The following is an 11,521-nucleotide window of genomic DNA, read 5'->3' on the forward strand; positions in this document are numbered from 1 at the left end:
AGTTAGACTACTGATTGTTTTAGTAGCAATTCATAAATTTGTTATTCACAAAGTGGATGTTAAAACAACATTCTTAAATGGTGACTTGAAGGAATAGGTATATATGAAACAGCCTGGGGTTTTATTATGCCTAGAAATGAGCATAAGATGTGCAAGTTGGTTAAATCGTTGTATGAGCTTAAGCAACCACCAAAACCATGGCATCAAAAGTTTGATGATGTTGACTTGTCACATGGCTTCAAGTTGAATCAATTAGACAAGTGTATATAGTACATTTGATGAGTATGGTAAAGGAGCTATCATATGCTTATGTGTAGATTATATGTTAATCTTCGGTACTGATCAAAGGGAAGTTGACATGACCAAAGAGTTTTTATGATCACACTTCTCCAATGAAGGATATGGGGGAGGCAGAAATTATTCTTGGAATAAGAATAAAACGTGGGCATCAAGGAATCTCAATTTGATAGTCTCATTACTCTGAGAAAGTGCTTAAAAAGTTTAAACTTGTAGATTGTTCTCATGTGAGTACTCATTTTGATCCAAGTATGAAACTTATGACAAATAGTGGAGAAGCTGTTTCACAACTTGAATATTCAAAGGGCATTGGCTGTTTGATGTATGTTATGACCAACACAAGACCTGATATTGCGTTTATTGTAGGAAAGCTTAGTAGATTTAATACCAATCCTAGTACTCATCACTGGCGAGCAGTAAAGAGAGTGTTGAAGTATCTTAAGAAAACTATGGACTTTGGTTTGACTTATGTAAGGTTCCTTCGCTTATTGGAGGATCAGATGCTAGCTGGATCACTAATGTTGAGGACCACTCTTCTGCAAGTGGTTTGGTGTTTCTTCTTGGTAGAGTTGCCATTCCATGAGCTTCTAAGAAACAAACATATATCACAAATGCAAATATTTAATATGAATTTGTAGCCCTTAAAGTTTGTGAAAAAGAAGCAAAATGGTTGAGGAATTTAATATTTGAAATTCCTTTATGGCAAAGCCTATATCACCTATTTCTACACATTGTGATAGTGTTGCCACCTTGGCAAAAGCATACAGTCAAGTGTATAATGTAAAGTCGTGACATTTGGTGTAACGTCCCAAAAATTAAGACAAAAAATTTCAATTTTTAGAATAATAAAACCATCATTCAAAACGTGTTCGTAAAACCATAATAAAATCAAAGTATGAACAAACATCTAAATACATCAGAGTCAAATAAAATGTGCAACAATATGGTGGGTGCGATGCGATCACCCCAAGCTCTTCCCCTTTGATCTGGAAGTACCTTAAACATAAACTGAAAACCATAAACCTGAAGTTTAGTGACTTCTCCAAAACACCATATATCATACATATCTAACATACAATGGGCCATTGCCCAACACCCATTGGCCCCTCCCGGCATTGGGCCCCACTCGGAACAGATCTGTCAATATCATGAGATGGGCCCCGCCTCATCACATCCATCCGGCCCTGCCCGGTATATATATAGACACATAAACATATACAATAATCACTAAGACAAATAGCACACAATAAATTCATTAGGCCCTACCTGGCATCAGGCCCCACCCGGTATACATATCACATACAACTAATGCAAGAGTCACACAGACAACTAGTATCATATCTATAAAAAATCATGGGCCGATGTTGGTGCCTTCGACCTGCCAAGCACAGTGTGGAAACTCACGTCAAGCTGCCGAATATCTCAAATAAAAGCTTGGATGGCTGGCCCAGAAAATCCCTGTGCCAACCAATCAAATAAAGCCAACTAATAAGTTGGGCCATAAACCAAAGCCATGAATCTCATTCATCAGTCCAACTCCCAGGGTAAAAGACCATTTGACCCTTTCCTCACTTGCCCTAATAGCCAAGGCCCAACCAAACAACTCCAAAAGCTCAATATAGCCCAAAATCCTAAATGGGACTTAAAGCCCATTACAGCCTAATCATACAAGGCCTAATGTCCAACAATAGCCCAAAGTCCAGAAATGATCCACATAAGTTAAGGGTTAAAGCCCAAATAACCAAGCCCACAACTCCATCAGCGCACTAATTAGCGTACACTCGGTGTACCAGGCTTGTACACCATACGTATGCGATTGATCCGGAGACGAGGCTCTCACCCAGTATGCTCAGCGTACTCAGAAGTACGCCTCGCGTACTGGCCTGATTCCAAGTCCTTGATCAAACTTCTTAACCATTTAAAAACATAACCTCTAACCATTCAACTAACATCATATTAAGGTCCTAAAACATAAAGTCGAAGACTTTAAGCCTTTGCATTGCTAAAACCACCCCAAGTCCAATTCTAGCATCTTAACTCCATTAAGAAGAATATCAACCTTGCATGGTTGAGCTAAACCCATCAAGTTATCATTTTTATGTACAATGAACCTCAGAAAAGCCTAGATCTATTATCCCAAGCTGCCAGAGTAGCCTATACTTCCAAATAAGGTTTAAAAGACCCAAAAGTGCACAAATAAAGCCCTAAACTATATCTAGCATAAAGAACCATTAAGTTAGGAGCTTTATACCTCAAATAGCTTGCAAAGTTGATGAAGATCCTAGATCTTCAAGTTCCAAGTCCACCAAATCCTCACCACCAAGCTTCATTTCCTTCAAGGGGCACAAAACACCACAATAATCACACAAAGGCTAACAAACACTCAATGATGATTGGGGTTTCGTTCTTAGGGTTGGAGAAGTGGAGGCTGACCGTAAGATGCATGAAAGGCAACATAAGTTGTTTAAATATGGCACAAACCCTAAAAATTAGGGTTTGCCCATGCTTAGCTTACACTCAACGTACGCCCAACATACGTGGGTGCCTCCGTATCTAATCTTCAAGCCAATACGTTTAGCGTACTCATAAAGAACGCCCAACATACTCGGTTAGGGACCAATAATGGAAATAATTTACAAATAGGGGTTAAAAGGAAAATACCCATAAATTATGAATGTTACAATTCTCCCCCACTTGAATTAGACTTCGTCCTTGAAGTCTGCTTCCGTAAATAACTTTGGGTAATGCTCCCACATCTCGCCCTCCGACTCCCACGTCCATTTTAAACCCTTATGATGCTGCCACTATAGTTTCACCAACTCAACAGCTTTGTTCCTTAAGGTTTTCATCTTTCGATAAAGAATCGCCACCAGTCTTTCGATATAATTCAGGAAATCATCCACCTGAATATCCTCTAGTGGAACCACTACGGAATCATGAACCAAACATTTTCACAGTTAAGAGACATGAAATGTGATATAGATCTAACTAGGGATGAGATTTAGAACTGGAAAACCGGACCGAAACTGGAATCGGACCAGAACCGGAACAGTTAGAACCGAAATATATAGAACCGGTTCCGGTTCCGGGTTTTTAAATTGGCTTTATCCGGGTTCAGGGTAATCCGGGTTTGCGTCCATCAGGTCCGGGTAAACTGAGTCTAAAAACTGGAGTGTTAGGAACCGGAACCATTTTTAGGGTCGGAACTGGTTTTTGTGAAACGTTTAAAAGATGCATATCTCATTCGTTTCAACTCTGATTGACATACGGTTCTTTCCAAAGTGTAGTTTAGAGTTTGTAAATGATTTTAGAGTATAAATTTTCCATTTTTAGTTTTATATTCATTGACTTAAAGTCCCCCAAAGTCGAGATATCAAAGCTGAAAGTTTTTAGTTTTTCAGTTTTTTTGTATTCTGTGAAAGTTTTAAAACATGCATATTTAATTCGTTTCAAGTCGATTAACATGTGATTTTTTCCAACTTGTATTTTGCAGTTTGTACATGAGTTTAGACTATAATTTTGTCATTTTTGGTTTAATATTCAATGATTTATAGTCCCTTAAAGTCGGGATATCCTCCACAGTATGGATAGTCCGCTCACTCTGTCCGTCAATCTGCGGGTGGAAAACTGTGCTGGAGTGCAGACGAGTACCCAAATTATCGTGAAACCTCTTCCAAAACTTGGAAGTAAACCAGATGTTCCTGTCTGAAACCCCCGAAACCGGCACCCCGTGTCGTGCTACAACCTCCTTGATGTATATGTCAACCAACTTTTCCGCATAAATACTCTCCTAAATCGGAATAAAATATGCACCCTTGGTTAATCGATCGACGATAACCCAAACCAAATCCACTTTGCGTGATGTCCAAGGTAACCTCATGATGAAATCCGAGGTAAACTCTTCCCATTTCCAATGAGAATGTATAAAGGTTGCATCTTTCCATGAGGTCACTGATACTTGGCCTTGACTTTCCTAGAGAAGCTTGACTTGTGTACCTCCTCCATCAAAACCTGCCATACACAACCCTAGTAAGGAACCTACACCGTGTGATGGAGGTTCAGTAATCCACGACTATCATAATCGAAGGAATCCACCTGAGCTGCTATGTGCTCACTCTTTCGATGCTCTTCCTTCATAGTCTCAACCTGAGCCTATCAAATATGTTCCAAGAGTGAAGTAATCACTGTCATCCTCAAACACACATCCCTGATCGAAGCCATGACCACTTTACAGCTGAGAGCATCGGCCACCACATTGGCCTTCCCTGGATGGTAAAGGATCTCACAATTGCAACCCTTTACCACATCCAACTACCAACACTGCCTCATGTTCAAATTCGACTGATCTATCAAATACCTTAGGCTTTTGTGATCCCTGTAGATAGTAGAATAGACCCCATAGAGGTAACACTGTCAAATCTTAAGGGCGAACACCACAACCCCCAACTCCACATCATGCGTAGGGTAGTTCGCCTTATAAGGCTTCAGTTGCCTCAAATCATAAGCAATAATGGACTCTTATGCTTCAGAACTGCACCCAAAACCATGATCAACACATCACAATAATCCAAAAAATCCTCAACACCCTCCGGCAGGGTCAGAATCAGCGCCTTAGACAATCTCTATCTCAGGGCCTCAACAGTTGCCTGTTGCTCAGACCCACAACAAAAAGTGACAGTCTTCTTCATTAATCAAGTCAGAGGGACCGCTATCTTGGAAAAATCCTAAATGAATCTCCAATAGTAACCTGCCAACCCAAGGAAACCCCGAATCTTAGATGAAGACCTCGGAACCCCGCATCTCATCACAGCTTCGACCTTGTCTGGATCAACCAGAATACCATTTTGGCTGACAAGGTGCCTCATAAACTGCACCTCATGCAACCAGAACTCACACTTGGAGAAATTCTCATACAATCTCTCCCTCCTCAGAGTCTCCAATACCTCCCTCAGATGCTCCTCATGCAGCTCCTAGGTCTTGGAATACACCAGGATGTCATGAATACATACAATCATACACTGATCCAACATCGAAATGCATATGTGGTTCATGAGGTTCATGAACACGAATGTAGCCTTGGTGAACCTAAAGGGCATCGCTACAAACTCGTATAACGAGTCCGGAAGGCCGTCTTCTACACATCATCCTCTTTGACCCTCATCTGGTGATAACTTGAACGTAGATGAATCTTGGAAAACTAAGAGGCACCCTAAAGTTGGTCAAACAAATCATCAATCCTCGGGAGTGGATAATAGTTCTTCACCGTTAGCTTATTCAACTCCTAGTAGTCAATATACATCCGATGTGACCCATGCTTCTTCTTCACAAATAGGATCCACGCTTGCCATGGAAAACTACTCAGTTGAATGAACCCATTGTCTAACAGCTCCTACAGCAATGTAGACAACTCATGCATCTCTGTAGGAGCTAACTGATATGGTCCTTTGGCTATCAGATCCACACCAGGAACTAAGTCAATCTTAAACACCACCTTCCCCTCCGGACGCACTCCAAGCAAGTCCTCGAGAAGCACATCCGGGTATTCCCGAAAAACTAGCACATCATCCACAGTCGCCTTACCCTTCTCCTGGTATCCATAACATAGGCAACATATCTGAAACAACCCGGTTGAAGATAGCGTCTGGCCCTAGCTGTTGAACATAGAATCAGCCCACACTAAACACTCTCTCCTTAAACCACTAACTCTCCCCCACTTGGGGTCCGAATGCGTACCATCTAATGCTTTCAATCAATCACTGCCCCATTGGGGCTCAGCCAGTCCATCCCTACAATAACATTGTTCCTGCACAAAGGAATAAGAACCAAGGATATTGCTCGTTGAACATCTCAAGAATAGAACCTCGATGAACCCTCGATACCCGGACAGATCGATCATCCGCAATCTCAACATATAGTGGACAATCCAGCTCCCCTATAGCACTAAGAAACCTCTTGCTAAGTGCAAGCGATACAAAAGATCAGGTAACCCCCGGCTCAAGCAATATTAAGGCAGAGATACCGTTCACAAGGAACGATCCTAAAACAAAATACACAAATATAAGAAGAAAAATCAACATAAATAAAGAGATACGGAGAAGATACATACTCGTAATCACATCAGGTGTTGCCCGAGCCTCCTCGGCTGTAGCTGAAAAGCCTTGGTCCTCATAACAGGCGCATCCACCTTGCTCTGGTGGCCATCACTAATCCATAGAGTCGCTGGAGCGGGTGCTACCACTATCCCACTGCTGCCAAACTTGGGCAATTGGACTTCTTATGGCCCTTCTAATTGCAATGGAAGCAAATCAGATCAGATATCTGGGTAGTGGTAGTGGTGGCAGTGCAATCCCTGCTAAAATGACATGTATTGCCGCACTTAAAGCATCCAGAACCACCCACCCTGCATGCCTCATCGCCTTTCTTGCCGCACTTTCCACAACGGCTCAGGCTCTGCTGGCCTCTCGATCTCGAATCAGAAACCTTAGGCCTTTTGCTCGAACTTCCTGAACCCTAAACCTGATCTAGCTTCCTCTTCCTCTCCATCTCCAAGTCAAACTCTCTCTGGCTCTCACAATCATATCCTCCAGTGTCCTGCAACTGGATCAACTCATAAACTGTCGGATATCACTCCTCAACATCTCGTGGTATATCTCCTTCTTCATCTCCTAATTCGTCACATACTGCGGAACCAACAATGCCCTCTCATGGAACATAGCAGTGATCTCAACCACCATCTAAGTAGCCCTGAGAAGGTCATGAAACTCCCTCACCAACTACTACACCTTAATCACCAGTGCAAAATCAGCTCGAAACCTCGTTACAAAGTCATCCCATCACTTCGAATCAACCGCCTCGTCCCCTATGGCGCGTCCAACCTCCTCCCATCAATCTCGAGCGTTGTCTTTCATAAGACAGGAAACAAGTCCAAGCTTTGCCATACCGGGAGAATTGCTAGTGTGGAAGGCATTAGCATCCGCTAACCAATGTATGCTTGCGATCGGGTCCTTCTCCACGAAGAACTATGAAGCTCCACATGCTCGGAACTCCCTAAAATTCAACGTGAGTTCCCATCAATGCCACCATCTCAAAACAAAAAGTGCCCAAGTGCTCATCCAAAATCTCTAGGATACCCTCCTTGACCGTACCAAAGATTATAGGAGTCTATTCAAGTATGTTGTAGGTGATCGCAGACGAAATGAACTCCCACATATGCTCATTCAATTGTCCGACTCTAGAGCCCGAACCAGAACCACTGCCAAAACCTCCATGTGTGGCCACCATACTGAAAATAGACTGCACAAAACATCAAAGTGTATATATATATATATATATATATAAATACATACATCGAGGAGTCCCATTCTCTAAAAGCTTCCTGGTATATCCATACTACCATCCACATATATCCATACTTTCCTCAAGGATCACGAATCCTTAAAGTCACTCCCTTATCTTTACATACAAATCTCAACAAGATAAGGCTCCCAACACCGAATCTCTTCCTAGGTTTTCCTAGGGTAATCACCACACCACTCTCTGCCATTAGCTGCAGAAGGATCTCCCTCTAACACCCTCTAACTAGCTCACAAATATAATTACATATCACCGACAACAGATAATTCTTCGAATGAAAGGTCTCACACTGCAACGGTTGGACTAAAACAAGAGGTCCGTAATAGAGTTAAAACCTAACCTTCTAAAATTATTTAGTCTCAATAATATGTAACTTAGCATATTCGCTTACTATTTAGCTGAAGTTAATGAGAACTCCTAAAAAGCACAAAGCAAGCAACATTCGAGCATTGAGTAATCAAAATAAAGCCTAACGTAAACAGGCGATCCTATCACTGACTGATTTGTACTTGCATGCAAGTCTACAAGCTCATATAGTAGGCATTAAAAGGCATCTATCCTAGATTCTTAGCCCTAATCTAGCATGCGATTCACATATTCACAGATCAAATATATCAAAAAATATGTATGGGTATTTTCGGAAAACTTACTTGAGCTCGGTCGATTGCATTCACCACACCCCTTTCTTTTTGTAGAAAATTCATTTTATAAAACATTCCTTTTAAAAAAATCTACCAAATCCTCAGTTTCAGTTCAGAAACACCCGATAGTGTGCCTGACTACCTCAAACCAAGGCTCTGATACCAACTTCTAACATCCCAAACATTAAGACTAAAAATTTCAATTTTTAGAATAATAAAACCATCATTCAAAACATGTTCATAACACCATAATAGAACCAGAGTCTGACCAAACTTCCAAAAAGATCAGAGTCAAATAAAATGCGCAACAATATAGTGTGTGCGATGCGATCACCCGAGCTCTTCCCTTTTAATTTGGAAGTACCTGAAACATAAACTGAACACTATAAGCACGAAGCTTCGTGAGTTACCTAATACACCACATACCATACATATCTAACATACAATAGGACATTGCCCAACACCCATCAGGCCCCACCCGACATCGTACCCCGCTCGAAACAAATATGTCAATATCATGAGATAGGCCCCACCAGGCATCGGGCCTCGACCAGTATATATATATATATATATATATATATATATATATATATATATATATATATAATCACTAAGACAAATAGCATACAATACTATCATTAGGCCTCGCCTGGCATCAGGCCCCGCACGGTATACATATCACATACAACACATGCAAGATTCTCACACACAACTAGCCTCCTATCAATACCAAATCATAGGCTGGAATTGGTGCCTTCGACCCGCCAAGTACAATGAGGAAACTCACCTCAAGCTGCCGAATATCTCAAATAAAAGCTCAGACTGCTGATCTGGAAATTCCCCGTACTAACTAATCAAATAAAACCCAATTAATAAGTTGGGCCATAAACCAAGGCTATGAATCTCATTCATCAGTCCAACTCCAAGGATAAAAGAGCATTTTACCCTTTCCTTACTTGGCCCAATAGCTAAGGCCCACGCCAACAACTCCAAAACCCCAATATAGCCCAATATACTAAGTGGCACTCAAAGTCCATTATGGCCCAATCCGAGAGGGCCCAATGTCCAACAAAATCCCAAAGTCCATAAATGATCCATAAAAGTTAAGGGTACAATACCAATAAAAACAAAGCCCAAATAAACCAAACCCACAACTCCATCAGCCCACTGATTAGTATACTCTCGGCGTACCATGCTCGTACGCCCTGCGTATGCGATTGATCTGGAGACGGTGCTTCCAAGTCCTTGATCAAACGTCTTAGCCTCTTAAGAACTTAACATCCAACCCTCAAACTAACATCATATAAAGGTCCTATACCTTAACATCGATGACTTTAAGCCTCTGCATGGATAAAAACACCCCAATGTATAATTATAGCATCTTAACTCCATTAAGAAGAACATAAACCTTGCATGGTTGTTTTAAACCCATCAAGCTATCATATTTATGTACAATGGACCTCAGAAAATCCTAGATCTATTATCCCAAGCTACCAGAGTAGCCCATACTTCCAAACAAGGTTTAAAGGACCCAAAAGTTCAAAAATAAAGCCCTAAACTAGATCTAGCATAAAGAACCATCAAGTTAGGAGATTTATACCTTAAATAGCTTGAAAAGTTGATGAAGATCCTGGATCTTCAAGCTCCAAGTCCACCAAAGCCCCACCATGAAGCTTCACTTCCTTAAAGGGGAACAAAAACACCACAAAAATCACAAAAAATTCTCACAAACACTTAATGAAGATAAGGGTTTCGTTCTTAGGGTTTGGAGAAGTGGAGGCTGACCATAAGATGCACCCAATGCAACATATGTTGTTTAAATAGGGCACAAACCCTAAAAATTATGGATTGCCCCTACTTAGCGTAGGCTCAGCGGACACCCAACATACGTGGGTGCCTCCTTATCCAATCTTCGAGCTAGTATGCTCAGCGTACTCATAGAGTAAAGATAGCGTACTTGGCTAGGGACCAATAATGAAAATAACTTACAAATAGGGGTTAAAAGGAACATACACATACGTTATGAACGTTACAATTGGGTGTTAGGAACATCACAATATGTAAACTTATTAGTCATATTATTATTTCTATAGAGTTTGTTCAATCTCAACAAAACTTATCTGATCGCTTGAAGAATGGATTAATTGGAGACTTGGTAAAGAAGTCAGTTATAGGGATGTGTTTAAGTCCCACTTAATATATCCTTAGGTAGGATACTCAATTCCATTCTAATAAGTGTTAGAAGTTAAATTAAATGTGGAAAGCTTGGTTATTGAGATTGGATCACTATTTTGTTACTACATCCCAAGTAAGTGCTTATAACCTATATAGTTAAAATAGGTTGATTAAGTTCTTAATAGTTCTTTTGAAAAAGTGCATTGATAGGTGCATGATATAAAAGGACTACCTTTGTGAGTGTGAAGTGATGAAACTTCAAAAAGCTTGGGCTAGGCTTCTATGCACTCATGAATGGATAAGAGACATGGCAATAATAGTGCCAAGTATGACACATTAGATATAATGTTTAACTTTTGTGTGTAGTATCTTCAGTTACTCAAATGATTTGAGGGGTTTAATCCTTAGGACACCCTGATTCTCAAGTATTTAACATGTATGTTATACTAATATGAAAATTCAATCTTCAAGATATTTTCATTTATGCATGAGTTTGATTTGTGTTTGCTTTTAGTTAATTAAGAATTACAATAAAATGGTGGAGGAATGTTGGTGATTTTAGTGTTATCAACACATTTTAGTGTAGTTATTTGTTAATCTTGAGATAGGTTGAGCTTCATTTACTCACCGAGATAGGATGTGTGTGGTGCACATCAAAGTGATGAATATGAACTCGTGAATATAGGGGTCCGGGGTAAGAGCCCTTGGGTGTAGGGTTCCAAGGGTTTGGACCCCTGGAGAGGTCTAGGGGTAGCGCCCCTTGTGGGGTCTAAGAGGAAGAGCCCCTGGTTGTGGTTCCAAAACTGGAATAAAGATCATTTACAATGCGTTTAAAAGGAAGAATTTATGAGGGTTAGAAGTTATAAGAAAATTGTCCGAAAACTGGAATGTAATTAGCTAAGGGTTTGTTGATGTGCAACCACCATGACATGGTAAAGGATTTACAACAGTGTAGTTCACAAAGCAGTAAAGTGAACAAAGGTCTCGTTCTATGTAGAGGGAAATGTAATTTACATCGCGACATGGTAATATGGGGCATCACAACGTGGTGATAA

This window comes from Lactuca saligna, chromosome 3 (genome assembly GCF_052625555.1).
Source record: "Lactuca saligna cultivar CGN05327 chromosome 3, ASM5262555v1, whole genome shotgun sequence".
NCBI lineage: Eukaryota > Viridiplantae > Streptophyta > Magnoliopsida > Asterales > Asteraceae > Lactuca > Lactuca saligna.